This window comes from Spermophilus citellus (genome assembly GCF_964194105.1).
Source record: "Spermophilus citellus genome assembly, chromosome: 12".
Classification (NCBI taxonomy): Eukaryota; Metazoa; Chordata; class Mammalia; order Rodentia; family Sciuridae; genus Spermophilus; species Spermophilus citellus.
In genome coordinates, this window is record NC_138198.1 from 44868958 (window position 1) to 44896295 (window position 27338).

Here is a 27338-nt window from a genome sequence, read left to right on the forward strand (position 1 = left end):
GTGGTTATCAAATGAAACATTAGACTTGCACATGATTATTGCCCAAGTATTTAACTCATTAGCTAACTCATCAATTTGATTCATAGTATATGGAGTAATAATTTCATTGGGAGAAATTCCAAATACTCCCTTTGCTGCTTTTATTCCTTTGAGTATTAATTGTCCTACAGCCTCAGGATACCTAGTAAGAATAGTGTTAGGAGAATAAGATAAATGTATCCATAATAATGGACTTTCTTGCCAAAATACTCCTGTAGGAATATTTTTTGTTGTAGTACAATAAATAATAAAGGCAAACTTATATCAATTCTATCCAAATGCATATTTTCCATATATGTTTCAATGATTTTTAATGCCTTTCTTGCTTCAGGCGTTAACATTTGGGGTGAATTTGGATCTGATGGACCTTTTAGGATATCAAATAAAGGTCCCAACTCTCCTGTTGGTATACCTAGATAAGGCCTTATCCAATTTATGTCTCCTAATAACTTTTGAAAGTCGTTAAGTGATTTGAGTTGATCTAGTCATATTTGAATTTTTGGTGGACGGACCATAGTGGAGGATAATAGAACTCCTAAATAATTAATTGGAAAATTTAATTGTACTTTATCTATTGCTATCTCTAGATTATAATTTTTAATAAATTTGTAAGTGTAGCATAACATTCTAGCAATGTGTTTTTATCTTTGTGTGCTAATAATACATCATCCATATAGTGAAATATTTGTAGTTCAGGATTTTGATTTCTAAGTGGCTGGATTACTTTGTTAACATAAATTTGACACATAGTTGGGCTGTTAGCCATCCCTTGAGGGAGTACTTTCCATTCATATCTCTGATCAGGTCATGGGCTGCTTGTATCTTTTCTTTAGTCAGGGGCCACTGAGGAACCCGTACTGGTCTTTCTGATTTCCAAGTAATTTTTATTGTCTCAGTGGCCCTTTCTGAAAATCCAAGCTATATCTGTCCGTTCCTTGATCTATTTGTATTGGTGCTGCTATACCTTGTTCTTGTTTTTCTAATCTTTTTCCTTTCCTAAAACCTTGTCTAGTCATAATACTGGGTGCATTTTGGTTGATGTTATTTGTTAATGTCAAACCTAATTGATCTAGGACATCTCGTCCCCATAAATTTATGGGAAGATGATCCAATACATATGGCTGTATAGTTCCTTCACATCCTTCAGGATCCTTCCAATCTAATACCATTGCACTTCTATGGGGATTAGTTGCCACTCCTAGGCCTCAAAGCGTTTGAGTGGCTTGTTGTAATGGCCAATGTTTTGGCCATTCTTGATGAGAGATGATGCTAAGGTCTGCACCTGTATCCAGTAGCCCATTAAATTCATGTCCTCGAATATTTAGTTTTAGCATGGGGCGAGAATCTAAATTTAAAGAAAGCATAGCCCAATCTACACCTGTGGAGCCTAATCCCTTGGAACCTCTTTCTACATTACGACTGGAAAATTTATCATGTAGGCTGGGTATTATTAGTAACTGTGCTATTCTATCTCCTTGTGAAAACACACAAACAGACCCCAAACTCCAGACAATCACTGGGTCAGGACCTTAGTTAATCTCTCTGGAATCCAAATCGGCTGCTGTTCTCCCTGTGGAAACACACAAACAGACCCCCGACTCCAGACAATTACTGGGTCAGGACCTTTCCATTGTCCTGTTAGAATATCCTTCCAAAGTACCTTGGGGTTATGTACATTTTTTGTACACATATGCCTTTCTGCAGCACTAAACCCTGATGAATCCAAATTTTAAAAGTTTAGAGTAAAAAGGGTTATTTTAAGTTTATCTTTGGGGAATATATACCCCTCTGGTACAAAGACCTATCCACTGGAGAGGCTTGTGGGAAGCCAGTGGTGGCAGTTGGGCTCTGAAGGTTTTTCCTGAGGAGCTGTTTTGTTTGGCATGTGTGGTTCTAAAAACAAAGTTCGTTTCTTTTGACAAATGGCTCCTGAATTGTGCCCAGCCAGACTGTGGCAATCTTTAGCAATTAGAGAAATGCAAATTAAAACTACTCTAAGATATTATCTCACTCCAGTCAGAATGGCAGCTATTATGAAGACAAATAACAATAAGTGTTGGCAAGGATGTGGGGGGAAAGATACACTCGTCATTGCTGGTGGGACTGCAAATTGGTGCAGCCAATAAGGAAAGCAGTATGGAGATTCCTTGGAAATCTGAGAATGGAACCACCATTGGACCCAGCTGTCCCTCTCCTTGGACTATACCAAAAGAAGTTAAAATCAGCATATTACAGGGACACAGCCACATTAATGTTTATAGCAGCACAATTCACAATAGCTAAACTGTGGAACCAACGTAGATGCCCTTCAGTGGATGAATGTATAAAAAAAAATGTGGCATATATACAAAATGGAATTATACCCAGGAATAAAAGAGAATAAAATCATGACATATGCAGGTAAATGGATGGAGTTGGAGAAGATAATGCTAAGTGAAGTTAGCCAATCTCAAAAAAAAATGCTGAATGTTTTCTCTGATATAAGGAGGCTGATTCATAGTGGGGTAGGGAGGGGAAACATGGGAGGAATAGACAAACTCTAGATAGGGCTGAGAGGTGGGAGGGAAGAGTAGGGGGCAGGGGGTTAGCAAGCATGATGGAATGTGATGGACATCATTATCCAAAGTACATTTAAGAAGACACAAATTGGTGTCAACATACTTTATATACAATATACTTTATATAAAATTTTGCTGTATATGTGTAATAAGAATTGTAATGCAAAAAAAATGAACACTGTAAATGTTTCCTTTATGAACCTCTGTTACTATGTGCATTGTGATTTTTGTGTGATTATTAACAAGTATTATATGTTATCTTTGAAGCATAGTCCAGTGGTAATGAAGTGAAAATGTCTTCAAATTTATGCTTTATGGAGCATCCAATAAAGTGCCTTGCCTGAAACTAAAATTTCACTGTGTTGCCTTGATCAGATCAATAACTATGGATGTCTTTAAAGATACTCTCACCTAAACCCAAAGCGAACCTGCTTCTTTAATGAAACTGTATCTGTGTTTTGTTGTTGGACTTGACATAACTGATTTTTTTTTCAGCAGTGGCAGTGATCACATAGTATATTATTTTTTATGCTGCTAAAACCTGTGGACTTGTTGAGAAGAAAATTTCTATAGTAGGTAGGATGGTGATTGCATGTCATCTCTACTTTCGGCTCCCTCATAGGAATATAGTTTTCCTGAGGTTAGAAACTGAGGAGTGTATTTATGATCAAAATTTGTGCATAAATTTCATATCCTCACTATTATTTAATCATTGTCTCTTCCTTACTTGGCACTGTGGTTTGAATGTGTCTTCCAAAGTTCATGTGTTAGAAGCTTAATCACCAGTGCAAATGTTGAGTGGTGAGGACCTTTAATGGTGACTAAGTTATGACTTCTCTGCCCTTAGGAATGAATTGTGCCATCGTGGCAATAAATTCATTATTTCAAGAGTAGTTTTATGTTGAAGAGAGTTTAGCTCCCTCTTGCTCTCTCATAATACTCTCCTGATCTTCTGTTTTCTGTCATAGAATGATACAGCAAGAAGACTTTTGAAAGATACACACCCCTTGACCTTAGACTTCACAGCTTCTAAAACTATGAGAAATAAATCTCTGCTCTTTATAAATTACCTAATCTCATGTGTTCTGTTATAGCAGCACAAAATTGACTAAGACACTCAATCAGCAGTCTGAGCATTTCTGTAACAGTCTAGAGATTTAATCAGAAATGATTCAGTGAGAGTGATGTACTCAACAGCTCAAGGTATTGCCACTGTAAAATGGATATGCTTAGCTGGGATTTTGGCAAGCATTTTGTCACTGACACTGAGCAATACTTTATGGTATGATGATTTCAGATGGGAAAATTAGGGACTGGATCTGTAGACTTTCTATTGAAAATATTCAATTTCTGTAGAAAATTTTCATTTCCCTATTGAAGAAAAACGAAAATTAAAAATTGAAGTTTAGACAATATGAGATTTAAAAATTATATGAAGATATGTCTACTAACAGGGTCTTTTTGTGTGTGTGGTGCTGGGATTGAACTCAGGGCCTTCTGCATTTGAGGCAAGCACTCTATCAACCAAGCTATATCCCTAGCCCTTACTTATAACTCTTCTTGATCTCTTAATTATGACAAAATTTCAAATTATTCATCTTTCACTGTATTTTATGTCTGTTGCTATGGTTTAAGAGAATAGATTGAATAATTTGCCTCATACTTTATAAAGTGGCCCCAGGCATGGCATTTTCTTTTATTACTTAGGTCCCTAACATCTGAGTAGTTTAGCGTATCCTGTTGTTTTTCAAAATTTCATCTTGGGTTAATCAAGTATCCAAGTGTTTGATTTTATTCTAGGACATGTGTGCCAGACTACAGAGCATCATTTAAAAAAAATCATCAACATATTTATTTGTCAGATTCTTCAGTAAATAAGAACTTGGAGTATTCATTTATATCATTTATGATTTATCATAAAGTATTGATACTGATATTATTGAAATTTACCTAAGTCCTGAGATCTTAGTATATAGCAAAGGTTAAAGAAATCCCCACCATCTTGAAGTTTTACTTATGCCATTGCTTACTGTAATAAGCTCCCTTCCCCCAAATTACTTAGATAAGACTCAGACACACCCTTATGTGCCTAGGACAAGGTCAAACACAGATCTTCCAAATTCCCATTCTTCATTTCCTAAAAGGTTAAACTGCTTGTACCCACTAATCAATGTCAATAAAATGCTAAAAACCAAATTTGTATTGATGTTCTTCCCCTGTAACCACCTTTAGCCTGAGCCAGTATACAACCTTTACTGAGAATTGTGAGGTCAGGAAAACATCCTCTCACCTGCTGTCAGATAACCCACTGTTTCTTACCACTGTCCTGTGTGTGATCCTCTCTGGCTTCGTTCATTTTTCTTAACATGAAACAAATTCTTTCTGTTTAACCATTGAGATACTTTCAGATCTAACAGTCAGAACATCCTCCTTGTTGCTACAGTTTACTTACTCTCAGTTTTCTTCAATTGAGGGAACAGTGTACATACCCAAAGGCTGGTGTGGCCAGATGTGCTTCTTAAGTATTTTCCAGAGGAGTCATTATTTTTAGGAGATATCTTACAAAGTTGTGCCAGTCTCTTCCATGACCCATCTGTGTTTCTACATTGAGCAAAGCTGAAAGTGACAAAGCAGTGGTGCTTCTGTTTTACTGGGGTGAGGACCACAACCTCATCCACACAGCTTTTATGTCCACCTATGATCCCAGAGATGAGAGATGGAATGTCTCAGCAAGCTACAGCACATGCTTCCCACACATGTGGTCTCCCCCTGAGTGATCCATATTTATTAGGGCCAACATTGGAGCTTTGGAACCCATGTCATTATTAGTTTTAATATACTAACCCAAAGTGATACCTTAACCTATCATCCAGTATTCCCACAGCTCAGTAGAATATATTTGAAAAATATGATTATTATAAAAGTTTTCCTCCCACACAAATTCATTCTTATTGGAAATTTAGAGGATTACATAAAATAGTCATAACATTTTACTCACTATGTCATTTGTAGTGTGTTACCTGGCCCTCTACGGGACTTTGGAATGTTTTCCCTCGATTTATCCCCATTTTTTTTGTGTGTTGTTTTTGTTTTTGTTTTCACCTCTCTCAAGTCTGTGATCAGTTGCAGCATTCTCAATAAATCCTCCCCTGACTTTCTATTTAAAATTATAGCCTCTTCCCTTTCCTTTATTTTTCTCTATAAACTTTGACAAATTTTAACATTCTATATATAACTATATTTATTTTGTGAACAGTGTAGTTTGCCTAAAATTTATGAATTCCATGAGGACAGTATTTATTTTCTTTTACAGCTGTGTTTGTTCCAGTATTCCCAGATAAGTTCTTGGCACAGCGTTTCATGCAAATATTTGTCAAGTAAGTGTTGTCTACTGCAAGAAGTTTTATTGTGACTTATCAATATTGTGCCTATACATGGAAGTTTCTTTTCTTAAGTTTCTGTTCCCACTGACATTTTTAATCTGAAATATTGGGTTGATCTTGCACAGGTTATTTGATGGTTGGTGATGATCCTACAGGCTTCAGTAATCTTTGAGAATATTCATCCATTCATATGGCTGTTACCTGATTCTGTAAATCTGGGCCAGCTCATTTCTCGAAGTCTCCGTTTACTTATCAATCTCTATGTAGGAGGGTTGGTCTAGATAAAGCATGCATGCCCATGTGCACATCTCTGTCAAGATGATAAGCAATGAAAGACAAACCGAGATGGGGCAGCCATCCCAGAGCCATAACTCCTTGCCTGTAAGAAAAGCTCTTTGTATTTCATCACTCTGTCTTCTTCATCACCAGTAACACATCTCCTGTGTACATTCAACATCCAGACATAAAAGGTGACAAGATAAATCAACTATGTGTACTTTCTTCTCCATTTCCTTACGTCTGATATTTCCTTTTCTCATCAGAATCCATTTTCTAACATTTCTTAAAGGATACTTTTGACAAAATGTGAAATATTTATAGGCAGCTGAGAGGAAAGGGAATTTTTTACTTTGCTAAGTGATAAATTTCTAAATCATGAATGGCAGATCCTATCACGGACTCAGTTTTCTTGGTGGAGTTTTTATTTTTAACTCTTAACTACATGAAAATGAACAAAGATGTGATACTGATTTTTTTTACCTTATGTGTAAAATCAAGATCTATTTTCTTTTTATTGAAATGCCTTTTTTATTATATCAGGGATAGATTGTGAAAGACTCATTGTGGTTTCAGGGAAGAAATTTTTTTAGCACAAGACAATGTAAAACCGCAAGGAGAACAAAATATCATACAATGAAACAAAACTCGTAATTTTTAGAATTCTATGAGTAAATGTTATTATTTCCATAGTGGTAAACACAATCAAATTATAGAATTAAGTTATCTTAATTTACTAAATAGCATGTTCATTTGAGTTTAGAATGTGAACCAGTGTCAATTCATGAGTGCCCTCCTTATGGATTCCAGTGAGTCATTAATGAACAAATTAGGTGTTCTGACTCAACCACACCATAAAAACCCTTGTGGTATTTAACCATTATTATAAGTAATCAGCCAGAACAAAATCATGGTTCAAACTACAGTGAACATCAAATATAAATAACCTTTTAAGTTTTTTGTAATTTATTTTTGTTGTTGCACCCAATATTAAAGCTGTACTCATGATCTCTGAAGTCTGTTCCATCTTCTTGTAAATATTCTTGAAATCTGTGAACAGTCTTTTGTGAACTTGGAGGAAAACAGTATGTGGCTTTGTCCTTGTGTAACATTGGTCCACCTCATGATTTGAGTATAGCCCTTGCTGCTCTGCCATTGAGGCTAATTTTAAGGTGGACATGTTTTCCTTTCCTCTTCTTTTTCTCCCCCTCCCTAACCTGAGGCTGGGCAGAAGTACATTTTCCCTATCCTAGGCTGTGTCTTTGAGCATACACCCACCACAGGAACCAAGTAATTCAGATTCAGGGATGGCAGCAGAAGATCTAAGAAATGGCTATATCACAAATTAACAAGTGAATCACACCCCCTATAAGGAACACCTGGAATGAATTATATCTTTTAAAACCTTCTGTTCTCCCTGATGGGCAGAATTACATAGGAATATTCTTACTGATCCATTTTATTCTCTTTACTTGAGGAAGATTTCTAATACTACTTTTTAAATGTGGTTGATGGTAAATACACCACAATGACTGATCTCCCTCCTCCCCAGCCAATATGGATTGTAGAGATCCCTTCATTTCCTTCCACTGTGCGGTAATCCATGAACAAAATGATGATACTTCATTGGATAGCAGATAATTTAAAAATAATGACGGATGCATTTCTAAAAAAGTTTCTGTGAAAATTTTAAGGTGTACAATGCCTGATGAAAAATTGATTAAAGGGGAGAAAAATCTAGGAAATTCAAGTTACTCTAGGAATACTCACTGACTGGTTTACTAAGTATAGTGAGCTAGAAGGCCTAACAAAATAATCTTTATCTGTGCTAAATTTTAAAGTGCACTAGTTACTTTTATGCTATCATATTATAAAATAATAGGCATTATGAGTCAGAATTGTGCCAATATCTTCAATAGCATTAATGCCTTTAGTACTGCTTTTCTTTCAGTCTGCTTTTGTTGTCTCTTTGTTTACTGCTTGTTTTGTTTTGAAAAGTCAGTAAAGTTGTCTTGTATACATTTAGCAGCCAAAATCCTCAGGATGTGAAAATGTGAGAAGGGATATGTGCACATTGGTTTGATATTTAACTTTCAATTTGTTAGCTATTAAATCTCCATGTGACTATTTATTACTCCTTCCATTGAAAAATTCCTATTTAAGCTGACTACTAAATATTTGAGTGATCTAGCACCACATACATAGTAGAATCCAGACAATTTACATTAACTTCTCTCTTATGCTGATATTCCTGGATCTTTTATATAAATAAAAAATATTTTAAACATACACCCATGTTACTGGGCTTGTTGTTAACAACCAGTGAAGAATTCAAGATATCTTTCCTTTATTATGAGATTATCAAATTATTTTAGCCTTACCAAAACAGATAGTTTATGTGACAGAAATGTGAAAAATGTCAGCAGATATTCACGTGTCCATGGATTTGAATAAAATTTTAGTAGATACTCAAACCCTATGGATTTATTAAGTTCTTCAAGGTTTGACATCTAGCTGAGAAGTGGATGCAGCATTATATAACATGATCGTCCTCAAGCTTTGATATAGCCCTTGCTGCTGTGTCACGGAGGCACATTTTAAAAATGAACATGTTTTTTTTCTTCTCTCCCTCTCCCAAATTAACAAGGGAATTACAACTCTGGACAGAGAACACCTGGAATGTAGCCTTTGTATCACCTCTTAAAAAATCCTCCTGTTCTCTCTGATGGGCCACAGTATCTGGGACAGAAATCCTCTGCAATTCTGTTTTGCTAGCAAAGCAATAACACTTCTTTTTCCTTTTAATCAAAACCCTGTCCTTGGGGCTGGGGATGTGGCTCAAGCGGTAGCGCGCTCGCCTGGCATGCGTGCGGCCCGGGTTCGATCCTCAGCACCACATACCAACAAAGATGTTGTGTCCGCCGAGAACTAAAAAATAAATATTAAAAAAAAAATTCTCTCTCTCTCTCTCTCTCTCTCTCTCTCTCTCTCTCTCTCTCTCTCCTCTCTCACTCTCTCTTTAAAAAAAAAAAAACAAAAAAACCCTGTCCTTGTTTTTGGACTGGCATTTGGTACAAGGACAGAACTTCCAGTAACCATTAGACAATCTTAATCAAAAAGTGTGAATTCCTACTCTAATCCATCATGAATCAATGGGCCACATGATCTCAAATGTATCTTCAGAGCAGCTTCAGAATCCTTCTAGCTATTTTAAAATATATATCTTGTTAACATAGTCACTTAACTGTGTTATAAAACATTAGACCTATTTCTCTCATCTATAATACTTTCTGCTTACAAAATGTTATGTGTATCATGATTCTCATGACAGCTTTGACCTGGTGACAGTCAGAGGCTCCTCCCAGGCCCCCACACTTGCTCTCTGGAGCATGCAACGAGTTCTGGGCCCAGTACTAGGCCCCATAGTGCTGTGAGGTAAGGGTCTCAGTTTGCATTTTATGGTCCAGTTGGTAGTCTCCTGCCTCACAGTCCATGCAAATTCTTGTATCAGGAATATGGCCATGGTCATTTATGTGGACCTTATTTCAGACCCCTATCTCATCTTCAGATGGACAACAGAGCAATGAAGGTCTCCTTCCTGATAATGTATCACTGTGCAGTGATCATTCTGTAACTAGGATAAGTGACAAGTACTTTTTTTTTAATCAAGGAGACTTTACTAATAACATGTCTTTATTTTCAGAAAAGGTTTTTTCTGTGTTTGTTTTCACAGGTTACTCATGATCAGTAGAGTGGGCTGTGTCTAACGCAATGCTTCCAGAGATAAAGGTAGGGGCTAGAATGTTCCTTACACTTTCCAAAATCAACCTTATATAAAACGTTAATTTTCTCCCTTTAGATTATCACCGTATGCCAGATATTTCTGCTTATCTTCAGGATTCAGTGAGATCATGCTCTCTTCAGTAATTAAATATTTATTGAAATTATAGAAAAACATTTTCATTTGGTCTCCTAGTCTTCCTTCCAAATCTTCCAGGTGATCCAAAAATATTAACCTTCATGAACATAGACGATCACTCCAAAACAACCTTTGTCAACCCCATCCTATCTCAAAGGTTCTACACCTTCCATGTCTCTTAAGTCAAAAGCAGGTTCCTCTCTCTGAGTTCTGAGAAGTCCCACTGTTTTTGCCCACCTTTCTTACTCCAGGTCCACACTGTGTGATGGCTAGGAGACTCTGAATTCAAGAAAGGACACAAAATTCTACTTCAAAGAGAGGATAAAGGGAGTTCTTAAATCAGAAACAAAATAATAAAAGAAGAAAGTCTATGGCATTAGAAATGAATACAGAACATTACAGAAAAAATAATATGGATAAATAAAATGGGCATATTTATCTTGAATTTTCCAAACAGTGTTTCATGATTGAAGTTGTTTCTAAATAACAACAGATAGAAATTCCTCTAAAATAATGGACTTAGCAGGACATTTGCAATTATGAGTAGGACATTTGCAATTATGAGTAGTGTTAGGTCTGTGGTGGCGACTTGATGGCAACTTAGTGGCAACTTAGAACAAAGCAGCCCGGGCAGGAAAAGAACATCAATCAGATGCCAGCGGAAACACCTGTCAATCAGATCTCCTGACTAATGCCTGTCAATCAGCAGGACCCCCTGGCCAATCCTAGAGTTCAGCCAACTCCCCTGACCAACTCCAAAGGGGCAAGGGACCCTAAAAACACCTTTTCCTGTCCCAAGCTCTTCCCTTCCTGCTGTAAGCCCCATAAAAGTCCAGTCCAGTCAAGCTTCCATGCAGTTTCTCCTCACACCCTTCTCCTGTCCCCTTTGTGGGTCTGATGGAGTTCCGCCCATGCCGCAGTCTGGTTGGGCACCAAATAACTGGGAGGTCACACCCACTTGTAGGTTCAAACAGGAACTACTTTATTGCCAGAACCCCACGGGAACACAACTGGAACTCCACCAAAACTCCGGGAGAACCAACGGGAACTCAAGGGAAACTCCGCGAGAACTCAATGGGAACTCAAAAGTAGCCGGCACCGAGGCAGCAGGAGCCGCCTTTTTGCCAGACAGCAGAGGTCTACATACACAACCAAATACACAGCTTGCTTCAATTCAGCATCATCCAGTTACAGCAATCAGTCATCATCCCAATTACCATACACACCTTAACTTAACCATCATCATCCTAATAGCTCGATGGCATTGCCTCTCATTCTGGCAAAATGCCAGGTGCCACCTTGACTTGGTTGTGGCTCCCAAAACGCCGGGGAGTGATATCTCAATAAAGCCTCGTTCATCGGCCCTTTTGAGAGAGAGAGAGAGAGAGAGAGAGAGAGAGAGAGAAATTTTTTTTTAATATTTATTTTTTAGTTTTTCTGCAGACACACCATCTTTGTTTGTATTTGGTGTTGAGGATCGTACCCGGGCCACATGCATGCCAGGCGAATGCACTACCGCTTGAGCCACATCCCCAGCCCTCAGCAGCCCTTTTTAAATCTGCCTCCTTTAGTCACTGCCCACCTTGCCTGATCTGACAAGTAGGACATTTGCAATTATGGAATACACATAGGAAACTACAGAAGTATTTAGGAAGGCAAAGGAAAGCAAGAGTTTTTTAAAGGGGAAATGAGTAGGATTACATAAGATGTTTTGAAACAGTTATCCCTGATATCAGTCCAAGTTTGGACAGGAAATTGCTGGCAGATGGCCTCACAGATGTGTTGTGTGACAAGATTGTGGCTGAGGTATAGTGTCTTATGATAGTTCTTGTTGTTAGATATACACAAGGTCCTCTCCTCCAAAACTTCCTGGCATAATTTGTTGGTTTCTTATGGCTATTGTTGATAGAATTTGACACTCAATTTTGTTTCTATGACTTTCATAAAGCAAAAATTACTAAATTGCTTCATGTGCATCTCAATGTATGTAAAAAAATTATATAATTTTTCATTGTGTCATAAAATTGTATTTTAAATCTGCAGACACAAAAGTATCTTAACATAAGTTCATTTACGTGTGTATACTTTTAGTTTTATTACAAATAACATTTAATTACTATATGGTGGTGTTAAATATTGAATGCTTTAGAAATAATTTAAACTTGCCTGTCAATTAATTTCAAATGTGTGCATATTTAGACACATGTGCCTCACACTTCATTCTGAAGATATGAGCTGAGCTGCAATCATAACATGCTTTCATCATCTTAAATTTATGATTTGAGCAATTAAAGCTTGCTTGCTTTCTTTCAAAATACATATTTGTATTAGCTTGGATTTGACATTTATCTCTTATTATTATGGTATCTTGAACAAGGGAATTCTTTTAGGAAGAAATATAAAACTGTTCTTATGTTTCTAATTTATGATATATTAGATGTTAGGCTTATATAGGAAACAATTTTCAGATAGTTTGCTAATGTTGCAGTGATTTCTATTTGACTCAAAAATGATTAATTGCAGATTGAGCATCCCTATTCTAAAAGGTTCTAAAATCTGAAACTTTTTGAGCACCAACATGATATGATAGAGTAGAAAATTCTACATGATTTCATGTAAAATGTGGCAGTCAAAAACACAGAGGCAGACCATAGACCCTATACCTATTAGAAGAAAAAATAGACCCAAATATCCATCATGTAGATGAATTCTTCAAAAAGACTCCTAAAGTGTAAGAAGTAAAATCAAGAATCAGTAAATGGGATTTTAGCAACTAAAAAATTTCCTCACAGCAAAGGAAACAATAAAGAACGTGAAGAGAGAGCTGCGTAATGGGAAAAAATGTTTACCACCTGCACCTCAATTAGAGCATTAATCTCCAGATTATATACAGAACTCAAAAAACTTAACACCATAAATCAAATAATCTGATCAATAAATGAGCAAAGGAATTGAACAGACACTTCACAGAATAAGAAATACAAATGATCAACAAATATATGAAAAAAATGTTCAACATCTAGCAATTAGAGAAATGCAAATTAAAACTACACTGAGATTCCATCTCACTCTAGTCAGAGTGGTAATTATTAAGAATACAAGTAACAATGTTGATGAGCACGTGGTAGAAAAGGTAGACTCATATATTGCTGATGGGACTGCAAATTGATGCAACCATTCTGAAAATCAGTATGGAGATTCCTCAAAAAACTTGGGATAGGCGATCATTTGACCCAATTATCCAACTCCTCAAATATACCCAAAGGACTGAAAATCAGCATACTATAGGGTTGCAGCCATATCAATGTTTATAGCTGCACAATTCACAATAGCTAAGCTATGGAATCTACCTACCTGCCCTTCAACAGATGAATTAAAAAATATGTACATATACACAGTTGAATATTACTCAGCCATAAAGAAGAATGAAATTATAGCATTTGCCTGTAAATGGATGGAACTGGAGACTATCAAGCTAAATGAAATACGCCAATCCCAAAGAACCAAAGGCTGAATGTTCTGTCTGATATGTGAAGGCCAGGGGGGAGGAGGAGTGGAGGTTCACTGGATTGGACAGGAAGACATGGAGGGAGGGCTGGGAGATGGGAATGAGACAGTAGAATGAATCAGACATAACTTTCCTATGTTTGTATATGAATAAATGACCAGTGAAACTCCGCACCATGTACAACCACAAAAATGGGAATTTACACTTCTTGTATGTATGATATGTCAAAATATATTCAACTGTCATGTATAACTAAAAATAACAAAAAAAAACCCATGGGAAATTAATAATATTCTATAAAATTACCTTCAGTCTCTGTGTACAAGGCATATATGAAACATAAATGAATTTCATGTTTAGAACTGGGTTCTATCCCCTAGACATTTTGTTAGGAATATGCAAATATTGCAAAGGCTGAAAATAAATCTGAAATCCAAAATTCTTTTGGTAGTGAACATTTCAGATACAGAATATTCAACCTGTTTTTTTTTTTCTTTGTGTCTTTCTGTTCTCTTTACATACTAGGTATGATAGCAGCTGTAAAATTTATGTTGCTTGATTTTGTTGTCATAGCCACAAGCATTTGTGAATACATTAATTCATAAAAAGTGTCAAAAATCTGAAAAGCAAAGACAGTTCCAAGACTTCTCTAAAAAGTGAGCTCATTGTAGAAAACCATTAATGGAAGTCAGAGTGTTTTTCTGATTGGCAGCTGTGATTTCCTTGTTGCTATGTCAATGTGGATGAAGAACTGACTCCTGTCCTTAGATTCAGGCAGCAGGTGTGCAGCACTGTCAATTTGCCCACCCCAAGCCTCAGATGCAGTCCAGGTGGCTTTGCTCAGAAGCTCCTCGTGATCTATTGATATAGCAGTGACTTAGGTGTGGTCACTAATCACTGGCAGTCACTGGCAGTTTTGACTTGGTTATCTAAAACTGAAGTGTAATTTACATAATGCACATGGATTTTAAGACCCAGGCTCTGAAGTGTGGTCCTACTCTCTTAAAAATGAAACACAAGATTGTGTGAGAGGACTTTAATGGTTTGCTTTATGTGGAAATTATCATGATTCCTATACTGACTGTTGACTTCTGCAAAATTGGACCAGGACATATTTTAAGAAGGGCAGTTATGGAAAAAAGAGAGGTGTGGGGAGAGAAAGGGACAAAAGTTAGTATTTCCAGGAGGAGAAAATAAAAAGCAAAATTAGTGAAATATTTAGTTACTGTGCTCAAAAAAATCAGCAACAATACAAGTTTCTTCTTGGCCTATATGTGATTCAGTCTTGAATCAAAAGGATGGCAAATGAAATCAACTTTTGTTTAAACTATAAGGATGGGTTTGAAATGTGTTTAAAGAATATAGTACTCCCACAATTCAAGCAAAAGTTGAAAAATGGATATTTGCATTAGTTTACACAATGATGTCATTTGGGTGCTTTTTTCTTAATTGAATTGATTGGATGCAGTTTTTATTAGAGATTTGAACAGATTCTTTTATTCACAGAATCCCAGCAGATTTGAAAAGATGCTTATGGTATTTTTCCCACTGTGTTCAACCTTCATTTTCACTCTCTCTGCATATTTCTGCTTAAATTTCAGTCAAGGAAAAAATTAAAGATCATACAGCAACTAAATTTTACTTCAAATTTAAATAAATTTTATCTGAATTTTATGCATATACTTTTAGTGTAGGAGAAACAGTTTTAGTATATTATGAGATGGAATATGTATTTGGTTTCTCTAATTCACAGGAGATTAAACACAGAAGCCAAAAAATAATTTCCAACATAAAATTGTATAACAGTAGAATATAACTTTACTCTAAATATTAAACTAAAGCCCAGGTTCCAAGTATATTTTTCAATGTAATTTTCAAATTCTCAGTATTATGGATTAAAATTGATATCGCTTCTTTCATTCTGGTAGATTATTCAGGATCAATCTATACTATGAACTTTATGGTAGATGTTATTACTAAGTTTTAGAATCGAAGGGAGAAAAAATATAAATACACTTGCATAACATTTAAAATATAGTCACAAGGATGCAAGCTGATACTTATCATTAAAAAAGAAAAGTGACTGATTTTTTTTCAGAGATACCAAGACTATTCAAGGGATAAGAACTAGGTTTTTAAAAATAAATCCTGTTGGGAAAAAAATTGGATATTAACATGCAAAAAAAAATGTAAACTTAACCCTTACCATATAAAATACATGAAAATTAATTCAAAATTGGTAATAAAACTAAAAGTAAGAGCTAAAATTATACAGCTTTTCTAATAAAACATAAAATAAAATCACCTTGATCTTGGGGCTGGTAATGAATAAATTATAATATAAGCAAAAGCAGAATCCATAAAAGAAAAATATTGAAAAATGAGACTTCATCAAAGATCTCGGTATGGCAATAATAATTAACTGGAATAGTCATGAAGAATTATTGGTGATTGAGAAAAATATTTTTAAATTGGGTTGTCATGATGATGGAAAAAATATAAGAATTTACTATAAGTCATTTAATTATAGATTTTTAATGGGTAAAGTTAATGTTTGATAAAATATACCTTGATAAATCTGTTAAATAAATAGGAATACAAAAACAACAACAAAAATCATTGGGCCACAAATTTGAATGGGAACTTCACCAATGACGATATAGGGAAAACAAATAAGCATATGAAAAGATGTTTAATTCCTATATTTGTTTTGCACTGCTGGTATAACAAATTATGAGAAACTAAGTGCCTTGAAATAATACAAATGTAGTATGTTAATATTTTATAGGTAGTAAATGTGTCAGGGATCTCATTGGGCTAAAGGTTGATGTAGCGTGTGTCTCTGTAGACTGAAGGGGAGAATTGTTGTACCTACCTTTTGTAGCTTTGTGGGCTGTCCATCTTCCCTGCCTCCAGCCCTCTTCTCTCATAAAATTACTCTGACCTACTCTTTTCCCTCTTCTACTTTTAAGAATGTTTTTTATTACTTTGGGACCACCCAGATAATCTAGGATAATCTTCCTATTTTAAGATCTGCTGATTATCAACCTTTATTTCACCTGTAACCTTAATTCCCAGTATGACATTTATGACAGCATGCTTGTCCCCAGGGTTGTCTTGAGGGAAAGTCTACTGCAATGTTAGGTCTTGGAAAAATTAAAAATTAAATTAAAATCACATTGAGTTACCTTAATAGCTTACAGTGATTAGAATGGCTAAAATGTAGAACACTGAGAAGAATAAACAGGAAATTAGAAGAAAAACAAAGTTGGTGCTTTCTTAAAAATTTACAAGTACTTACCATAAAATACAGCTATTCTACTTTTTTGATATTTGCCCAGAAGAAATTATATCATATGCCCATGCAAAAATTGTCACATAATTTTTCCTAAATATATTATTCATACATCAAACATTGAAAATGATCCCATGTCATGTCATCAAATGGATACATAAACACAATGTGTTGTATGCCTACAATGGATACTCCTCAGCCATTATTGTGTTAATCAGCTGTTTGGATAAGTTTTGCTAGTGGTTTTCAAAATACCTGACATAAACAACTTAAAGATTTATTTTGGCTCAGTTTCAGAGGTTTCAATCCATGGTCTGAGGTGAAGTAGAACATCATCATGGTGAAAGAGCATGGTGAAGGAAAGCTGTTCAGCTCATGGTAGCCAGGAAAAGGCAGAGTGGAAAAATAAAGAGAGAAGGAGAAGGGAAGGAAGAAGTGTCCAAGGGCAAAAAAAAAAAATGCTCTTCTAGGGTGCACACCCAGTGACCAACTTCCTTCAACCATGTCCCACCTATTATAGTCCATCCAGAAGTCCATCCACCTATAAATAGATTAATCCAATGATGAGGTCAGATCCTTAATGATCCAATTACTTCCCAAAAGCTCCACCTATGAATATTGTTGCATTAGGGACAAAGTCTTCAACACATTAGTCTTTGGAGGACATTTTTATATACAAACCATAGCAGTTCTACAGTGCAGTTAACTATTTACATCAATATTTCTCAACCTCAGCACTATTAGCATTTTGAGTCTGATAATTATGTGTTGTGGGGGCTGTCCTGTGCAGTGTAAGATGTTTATCAGCATCCTTGGCATCTCTGGCCTAATGACTAGGTTCTAGTAGTGACCCCCCACCCTCACCCTTATTCCACATTTATGGCAATCAAAAATGTCTCCATACCTTGGCAAATACTCTTTTCCTCTTTCCACAAAACAAAATCACCACTGTCTAGTTGCCATTAGTAAAACTTATCCAAGTAATCCTGCTCATCTCTTTATTCTTAGTTCAACTACTATTTGCAGTATCACTTAGGGAAAAAAAAAACAGTATATCAGAAAAATAAGATTCTATGATCAACTGGATTAAAAACAAAGGCATATGCATTGGGAATTAAGGCATATAATTTGTAAATTAATATTTTTAAAGATTTATTAAGAATATACATTTTGCAGGGCTGGGGATATAGCCCAGTTGGTAGACTGCTTGCCTCACATGCACAAGGCCCTGGGTTCAATCTCCAGCACCATCAAAGAAAAAAAAAAGAATATACATTTTTAAATTAAGTTTTGGAATGCCCTTAATAGATTTTAAAAAGATTCCATTTAAAAAAAATACTTTTTAGTTGTAGATAGGCACAATACCTTTATTTTTTTTATTTATCTTTATGTGGTACTGAGGATCAAATCCAAGCCTCACACATGTGAGATGAGCACTTTACCACTGAGCCATCACCCCAGCCCAAAGATTCCATTTTTTTAGGAGTATTTCTATTTATAGAAAATTCAACAGTGTAAATTTAACCAAGTCTACTGGCAAGTTCTTTAGCCTTTGCATTTTCCTCTTTGACTATGTAATCCAGGATATTGCCTAGACAGTGACAAGAATCCCATCAGAGCTGTCATTGTAATTGGTGTGGTGGTTTCCACCAGCTTATACTAAATTCCATTGTTTTCCCTAATGAGGCATGGGGAAATAGTGGGCTTTTGTCCTCTCAGTTACACTTCTATAAAGAAGGAGTGACTTAATTTTTTGTCAAACATAGGCCTTTTGCCTTCTATACAATATATAATTCAATTTTGTCATCCGTTTTTAGGGGAGGCATTGCTAATATTTTATTTTAACAATTATTTGCAGTAATTCTATAAGTACTGTATATGGTATGTGGTTAGAACTAACTTAATCATTTTTGAATTGTTGGCATGCCTCTAGACGTATTCCTATGGCATTTTATTCTTGAGCATCTATTAGTTACAGAATGTTGCTTAGGCTTGCAATTCCACATGAGGGTATGTACTTCCAGTTATTATAAACTGCCCAAAGAAATCAATATCCTTGTTTCCTAGGAATGTAATTAAATTAGAACAAGACCTGGGGCAGAATGTAATATAGAGTTGCTCTGTATATTACTTGATTTCAAAACTTCATTGAGAACTCATATCTGTTTCAGTCAAATCTATTGCCCTCTATGGAGGACACTACGCATGCATATTATAGACGGAACTGGAAATAGGAATTCCAACATAGAATTGCCAGTGTGGGAGTCTCCCTGGGCATTGCAATCCCTAGAGAGAGAAAAAAAAAAAAGGTACTGTAGAACAGTGGGTAGAGCCCTGGACTTCACACAGGCTAATCAGGTGTTCTACCTATGAGTGACATATTCAACCCTAAAATGTTATTTTCAAATAAAGAAAAAAGTGATAAAGCAAATCAAGAGCTACAAAAACTAGTCCAGAATTTACAGCTGTCCTCTGTAGAGGATAAAATAAATGAATATTTTCATAAAAGGGTTATTATGAATATCAAACCCAAGCCTCACACATGTGAGATGAGCACTTTACCACTGAGTAACCAAATTCTCATTATCTAAAGATTTCTTAATATATTAAAAAATATAAATCCTATCTTAAAATAGTTTACATGGTTTAAATTGTGGCTTTCTCCCTTAGTATTAAAATGAACAACACCAACAAAAGCTGTATAAGGGTTTGCAGAATGACCTTCTAAGAGGCTACAGGAAGATGTTTCAACTAAGTTGCAGAAAGTACAAAATGTACATCAAAAGAAAGGTGTCATTTTCTATTTATGTTTGAAGGAATGAACTATCAGCCCTTGGATGAAGGCAAACTGTCATTGATCATTATCTCTCAGGGCATTTGTTAGAAATCTTGAAAAATACTACCAGAAGATGACAAAATAATATTGAAAATTTGAATGGCTGGTTTAAAGATTATTAAACCTGTTCTTCAAGTCTATTTAATTCTTAATCAGAAACATTTGTCCATGTAAAGTATGCATAAACAGACCTGCCTATTTTGCTGTTGGAACTGTATAAAATAAGAAGAGTGTGACCATCAAAATTGTCCTAAGGTTTCACAGAAGACTGTGATGTGAATTTTGGGAAAAGTTTCTCTCAGTTATAAATGACAACCAAATATTTTCTATTTTTTATATAACATTATTTTTTTAAAAAATATTTTACCTCTATCATCAATGTCAAAATGACTTTGATGACTGTGAAAAAATGAAGTCTTGAAATATAATGCAGAGATTTCCCCATTCACAAAAAGTATGTCTTCAAGATCTATCTATATTAAAATATTTGTGATTAGGATACTGGATACAGAAACTTGTTATGTGAAATAAATAAATATGAACATATATGTATATACATATATAATATAACTGTATTATATAAGAATATCTACATATATATATGTGTGTATGTGTGTGTATGTATATATATATACATATATATATATGTATATATATATACATACACACACATACACACACATATATATATATAACAGTGCAGACTATGAGGGGTACCTGGAGTCTTGAACTTCTCCTGGTGACTAATGCATGGAGAAAGCACATGAGTTGAATTCTGAAGATTCAAGGCAAAGAAGTGGTCAGCTGTGAATATAGGAGATTAGGAAGACTGGTATAGGATACTGTGAGTTGAATCTATCAGTAGGGAAGAGATGAGATGGAAATAGGAGTTGGTTCCAGAGCAGGGACTCATTTAAAATCTTTCTATTTTGATTTCCCTTCAGCTGTGCTTTTTTACTTATTATTTTATCTTACTTTCATAAATCATGTCTCAGTAAAGCAATTTAAACTATATGGGAAGGATGTTAGTCAACTTTCCATCGTTGAGGCACAATACCTGAGATAATCAACTGGTATGGAGAAAAGGTTTATTTTTGTTTCATGGTTCCAGAAATTTCAGTCTACCATTGTTTGGTGCCTTTACTTAGGGCACATGGTAACACAGTACACATGGTGGGAAGTGCATGGTGGAGCAAAGTTTTTTACTTCACGGTGGCTGGGAAGCAGAGAAAGATAGATAGATAGATAGATAGATAGATAGATAGACAGACACACACACACACACACACACACACACACACACACACACACCATGATCCCAATATCCCCTTTGTGGGCATGCTCCCAATGACATAACTTCCTCCCAGTAGGCGCCACCTCCTAAAAGAAGGTTGTTTACAAAGCCACTAACTCAAAGTTTTTGATGACCATATAAATCCAAAACATATTAGGAAGCAAGTTAAGGAAGGTCTGAATCTCTGTATTGCTACTTATGAGACATTCTTGAATACTGGGAAGGGACAACATTACTGGAAGAATCCATTAAACACAAGTCAAGCGTATGTGTCATTGGCTTTTAGCTGCCTTGTAGTTTTAACAATAATAGGCACAGTTTATGTCTGAAGTTAGAAATTTGGAAGTCAAAACCAACAAACTATTAGATTTTTTAAAACACTTTAATGTGATTCATTTACATTGCATAATTTCTCAGTGTAATTGGCCCTAAGATCATCATGTCATTTAAAATTAGTCTATAGTAATTTATGATGGTCAAGACCTTTGCAGCTGCCTGGAAAGTTAATGAAGGAGACATAGAGCTGGTCTACTTAGGAAAGCAAGGCTGAGCTAATATGTGATATTCCAGAAGTAGCTCAGCTGGATCTGCCCCTTAGAGAGCAGCCAAGAATTCTTGCTTGGCTAGGGCAAAGCTTGGTTCAACACAAATGCTTTTAGTTATCATCATGGTCTGTGCACAGGATGCTGATGTGCATGGTAAAAAAAAAATAAAGTAATTCAAATCACTTATATGGTCTGTATTAGCTCAGAACTTTCATGTATTTCTCTTGTCAGATTTGCTCCACTTTCTAGGGTAAGTTTTTCAATGTGCTCCATAATGACCACCTGAAGTTGCTCAAGCTTGGTTTATTACATTCTATAAATAGTGTGAGTGCTCACCCCAGGGAACTATGGGCTTCTCCATGAGAAGTTATTAGAAGCTAATAAAGAACTGGAACTTCTGTTGGCATCTTAGTCTGTTTTCTCCTGGTATAAAAAATACCCAATGCTGGGTAATTTAAAAGGAACAGAAGTTTATTTGGATCACTCTTCTGAAGGCTGGAAGGTACAAAAGCATGTCACCAGAATCTGGATGAAGAATTTTTACTGCATCATAACATAGTGCTAATCATATGGTAAGACAGAGCAAGTGTGACATAGAAAACTCACATTTATTAAAAAAAAAAGCCACTACATAATAGCCTTGGACAGATTAATCACCTGTCAAAGATGAAAAATGAGGGCCTGGGATTGTGGCTCAGTGGTAGAGCGCTTGCCTAGCATGCGTGAGGCACTGGGTTCAATCCCCGGGACCACATAAAAATAAATAAAATAAAAGGTATTGTGTCCAACTACAACTAAAAAAATTCTAAAGAAAAAAAATGATTATCCCAAAGGTGATGAAGTTTCAACTTGAGTTTAAGAGGAGCAGTATAGTTAAGCAGACTGTTGGTGAAGAGCTATGAACTGAGACTCACTCTGGAAAGATAGTTGCCAAAAGGAAAGGGTGGTTCTATGACTGGGTATCTCAAGAAATCTTGCATATAGGGAGGGCCTAGTAGAAGCAGGATAAAGGTATAATGGTGTAATTGATAAAAAAGATGGATATCTGATACCTGTTTTTCTCAGGATTCATCTTATCTGGGTGGTTTTCTGACTACACCAGCATTATTGTTTATTTCAGAAGAAATTGTTTTAATTATTCCATCTAAGAAATCTCATTTATTTGTAGGTAGTAGGACCATTGTCCATTCTCCAGTAGCTCAGTCTTTTCAATAGATTCCCCACATCGGGAATCCCTCACTTTGTAAGTTTGAATGAGTACCTACCTCCTACTCCAATATAGCAATGCCCAAACCACTTCTGTAGGCCCCTTCCTGCCTGTGCAGGGTCTCAATCTGTAGGCTTGGTCCATCTCAGGAGCTGTGACAAATAGTAGCAGAATGTGCTATATCAATGAAGACAGCACTGAGGGGCCTGGGAAGGTGTGCAGCCAGCAAGGTGGGCAAACTGCAGTGTAGTAGATTGAAGGCTGGCCAGGGCTGTGCTGGATCCCACATTAGACCCATGTACACTGGGCCTTATAGAATTACCTTCATGCCCTTTAAATACACATTATTTCTTTAATTTCTGTTTCTTAAAACTATCTTCTGAACAAAAATAATCATTTTAATTTATTTTCTATTCCATTTATTGAGTGTCTTATTTTGAAGATCTGACTCTAAAGTTATACATGGTCAGATTCATTAATGTCTACTCAGTAGCTAGATTTTAAATAGATTATTTCATTTCTCTGTGCTGTTATTGATTGGATTCCTTTTGCTCACTTCAAGAAAACCAAAGCTCGAGGATCTCCTTTTGAGGACAAAAGGAGGCTTTTGTCCAAAATTTGGTTCTATTTTTATTTCACTCTACTCCCATGGAGAACCTTTTCCCCACATCCCCTCCTTCTGTCTATCTGTGTATGAGCTGTTTCCTTGCTGAGTGTGAGGTCCATCTTCTGCTCCTCAGCTGCTCAAGCCTCCCATTTTTTAGTACTGAGCTCCAATATATTCCTTTTGCTAATAGTTGCCCACAGCACAGACCATACTCTTCTTATAGCATTTATAGTATTTGTAGTTCACATCATGGAATAGATGGAAAGTTTAGAATAAAAATTCTAGATTACTGTTTCTGGGGGATACTTGATGATGTTCTGAGTAGAATTAGAGGTTCAATTTCAGCAATAAGAATTGCATCCTACAATTTCCCTATTTCTATTTTATATTCCTACAAATAGAGATATAAAAGAAATCACTCACCTTCTCCAGAGCTTTAAGAACTTGAATGGTGGCCAAAAAGAAGTAATGCCATAAAGACTAGACAGCAAGGTGCTATGTTTGGAAGTATCCCCTACAAATCCATGTGTTGAATGCTTGCTCCCCAGCCTTTAGTGTTATTGGGAGTTGGTAGAACCTTTCCAAACTGGGGCCTAGTGGAAGGAAGCTGGATCACTGTGGGCATGCACTTAAAGGGCATACTGGACCTTACTCCCTAGCTCTTTCTTTTTCCCTTTGCTCTCTATCTGTAATTAAGTTGAACAATCCTCCTCTGCCAAGTGTTTATGTCTTAGTATACTTTGTCACTAAGACAAAGCAATAAAGTCAACGAACCACGAGCTGAAACCATGAACTGAAACTGGGCAAAAAATAAAATAAAATAAAAAACCTTTCCTCTTTTTATCTCAGGTGTTTTGTAACAATAACAAAAAGCTGACTAACCCAAGTAGAAAGATTTATCTTATAGATACAGATCACAGATGATAAGGAGACCTGTTATTGACTGTTATGATGAAAGTAAATTCCCTAACATGCCTTCTGGGATTAGCAAACTATGTTTTCAAAGAGAAACAGGAATGTACAGAAAGAAAATTTTCTGTTTGTAAGATAAGATATAGCATGACTTTCATAGATAGCAGAGAAATACATGGGTTTATAAAATATTGTAGCATAATAATAATGTAGCATAACATTGCTACATGCCAGAGGGAAAAATATTTTATATAACATTACAAACAGTACCACACACAGATGTCCTCAAGTTATAGAGTTTTGACTTATAATATTTCAACCTCATGATGGTGTAAGTGTTATGCACTCAAAATTGTACTTTAGTTTTGAATTTTGATCTTTTTCTGAGTGAGTGATATATGATACAATTCTGTCTTGAGTTGATGGACAGAAGAAATGAGGGTCAATTGTATATACAAAATAAATAAAACCATGAACTAGAAGATTATGAACTACATTTATGTCTCCAAGAAGTAGGGGAATAAAAAGAATTTCAACTTCATTATCGGTATTTTGTTTCTTCAATTAAAAATGGAAACAAATATACAAATAATGGTCTTTTCTTTCTGATAAATAGTATATTATATTAATCTTTGTACTTTTATAAATACTAATTGTTTCATATGATTCTTAGAATCTTATTTTATACCTTAAAGTCATTTTTTTTTTTAATTTGAGCCTCTTGAGTGTCCAAGAGCTTCACCCTCACAGAGTTCTGGCCATGAAACAGACAGAAATCAGGATATGTCAGTGAAGTGGAATGGAAAGGTAGACCCTATAAGCGATTAATGAGCTCATTTACCCTATTCCACTGCAGGCTTCCAAAAGCATCAACAATACACTAGCAGCTACTGCTAGGAATTACTTAAAGGGAATTTCTTGGAGGTGAGAGATCTTGCCCTTTGGAGAGGAGATGGATCTCAAAAATTTAAATGTATATTAGGCAAAAAAAAAATTTTTAAATTTAAAAATAAATCATAAAACTTCCAGAATGCATTAGATACACCATTCCCTCTTTCTCTCATGGATAGTGCTATAAAATATAAAAAAAAATAAAATAAAATAAACCCTACTCATCTCATTAAGATCAGATGAATTCCCTTCAATCTTAATAACAGCGTAGGACAGCCTCAGCCCCTCTCTGGCAAGCTGGATTTGCGGAAGGAAAGGGAAGGTGAAAGTGTTCCAAGGAGAGAATCCAGATGCAGAGATGCATGACACCAAGTAAATAATGTGGGGCTTTCAGTGCCCTCTGTCAGGAGCCTGGGAGAGTGTCCATACTGAGTAGTGTGGACCTCTTTTTTGTTGTTGTTCTTTTTAGTGATACATGACATTAGAGTCATTTTTTACATATTTATACAAACATACTGAGATTTCACCTTAGTCCAGTCAGAATAGCAACTATCAAGAATACAAGTAACAATAATTGTTGGTGAGGATGTGGGGATAAGGTACACTCATACATTGCTGGTGAGACTGCAAATTGGTGCAACCACTCTGGAAAGCAATATGAAGATTCCTCAAAATACTAGGAAGAGAATCATACCCATCTGACCTGTTATACCACTTTTCAGTATATATTCACAGAAGTTAAATTTAGCATGCTATAGTGACATAGCCACATTGGTCTTTACAGCAACTCAATTCACAATATCTAAACTATGAAACCAACCTTGGTGCCCTTGAACAAAGGAGTGCAGACTTCTTTCCATAGGGTATCAGGCATCTTCCTCAGAGTTGAGACAGTTATTTCTCTTTTCTCACCATTGTTCACACCTTGGAACTCTTCTATCTGTTCTCAGCTATATTTCACAAAAACTTCTCTATCCAAGATGATTCACAGTATCTCTGATGTTTAATCCAATGAACATTTTTAAACTATTTGATTACCTCCACACAGAATTTAATACTGCTATTGCCTTCTAGAAATTGTTTGCTTTTATGCTTCCTACATCCCATCAGTAGTACTGTAATTTATATGGTCACATTCTTAAAATTCCACCTTAAGTTGTCTTCCTGTGCATGACTCATAGACTGCATACTTCCTATAATTCCACATATCCTACTAGCTCATCTCACCTATTTTTTATTTATTTTTTTAGTTGTAGATGGACACAAAAACTTTATTTTATTTGCTTTTTTTTTTGTGGTGCCTCATGCATGCTGAGTAAGTACTCTACCAATGAGCCACAACCCGGCCCTTATCTCATCTATTACCATGAGGTTTATAGCACATCGATCTTGATATTTCCTCAATGTTAACGCTCACTTGGATCACCTTACCGAGGAAAGCTGTCAGTTCATGGCAGCCAAGAAAGAGGAAAAAAGAGAGATAAAAAAAAGAAAAAAGAAAAAAAAAAGAGGTCCAAGGAAGAAAATAAACCCTTCTGGGGCACATCCCCAGGGACCTACTTCCTCAGACTTGGTCACACAATAATTCTCACAGTAATCCAACCAACTATAAATTAATACAATGATGAAGTCAGAGCCCTCATCATCCAATAATTTTCTAAAAGCCCTGTCTCCGAAACTTGCTGCATTTGGAAACACGTTTTCAACACATGAGACTTTTGGGGGACATTCCAGACCCAAACCATACCAGGGAGGGCTATGGACCACCAGCCAAGGAGGAAGTTGTGTGTCTGCAGATCTCAGATACTGAAGTCATGTTCGCTTGTTGTGCATGGTGTCTGGGAGGACCAACAATGCTTCCCTTCTTAAAAGGGGAACACTTTGATAAGGATGAGAAACAATGCAATGGAGTAAATTACTCTTTACAAGAATGAACATTTAAATGGACAACACATTATTGACATTACAAGGACAAATATAGAGATATACTGTTTGAAATGAAAAAGATAATATACATGGTAATATTTTATAAAGATACTGTTTGAAATGAAAAAGATAATATACATGG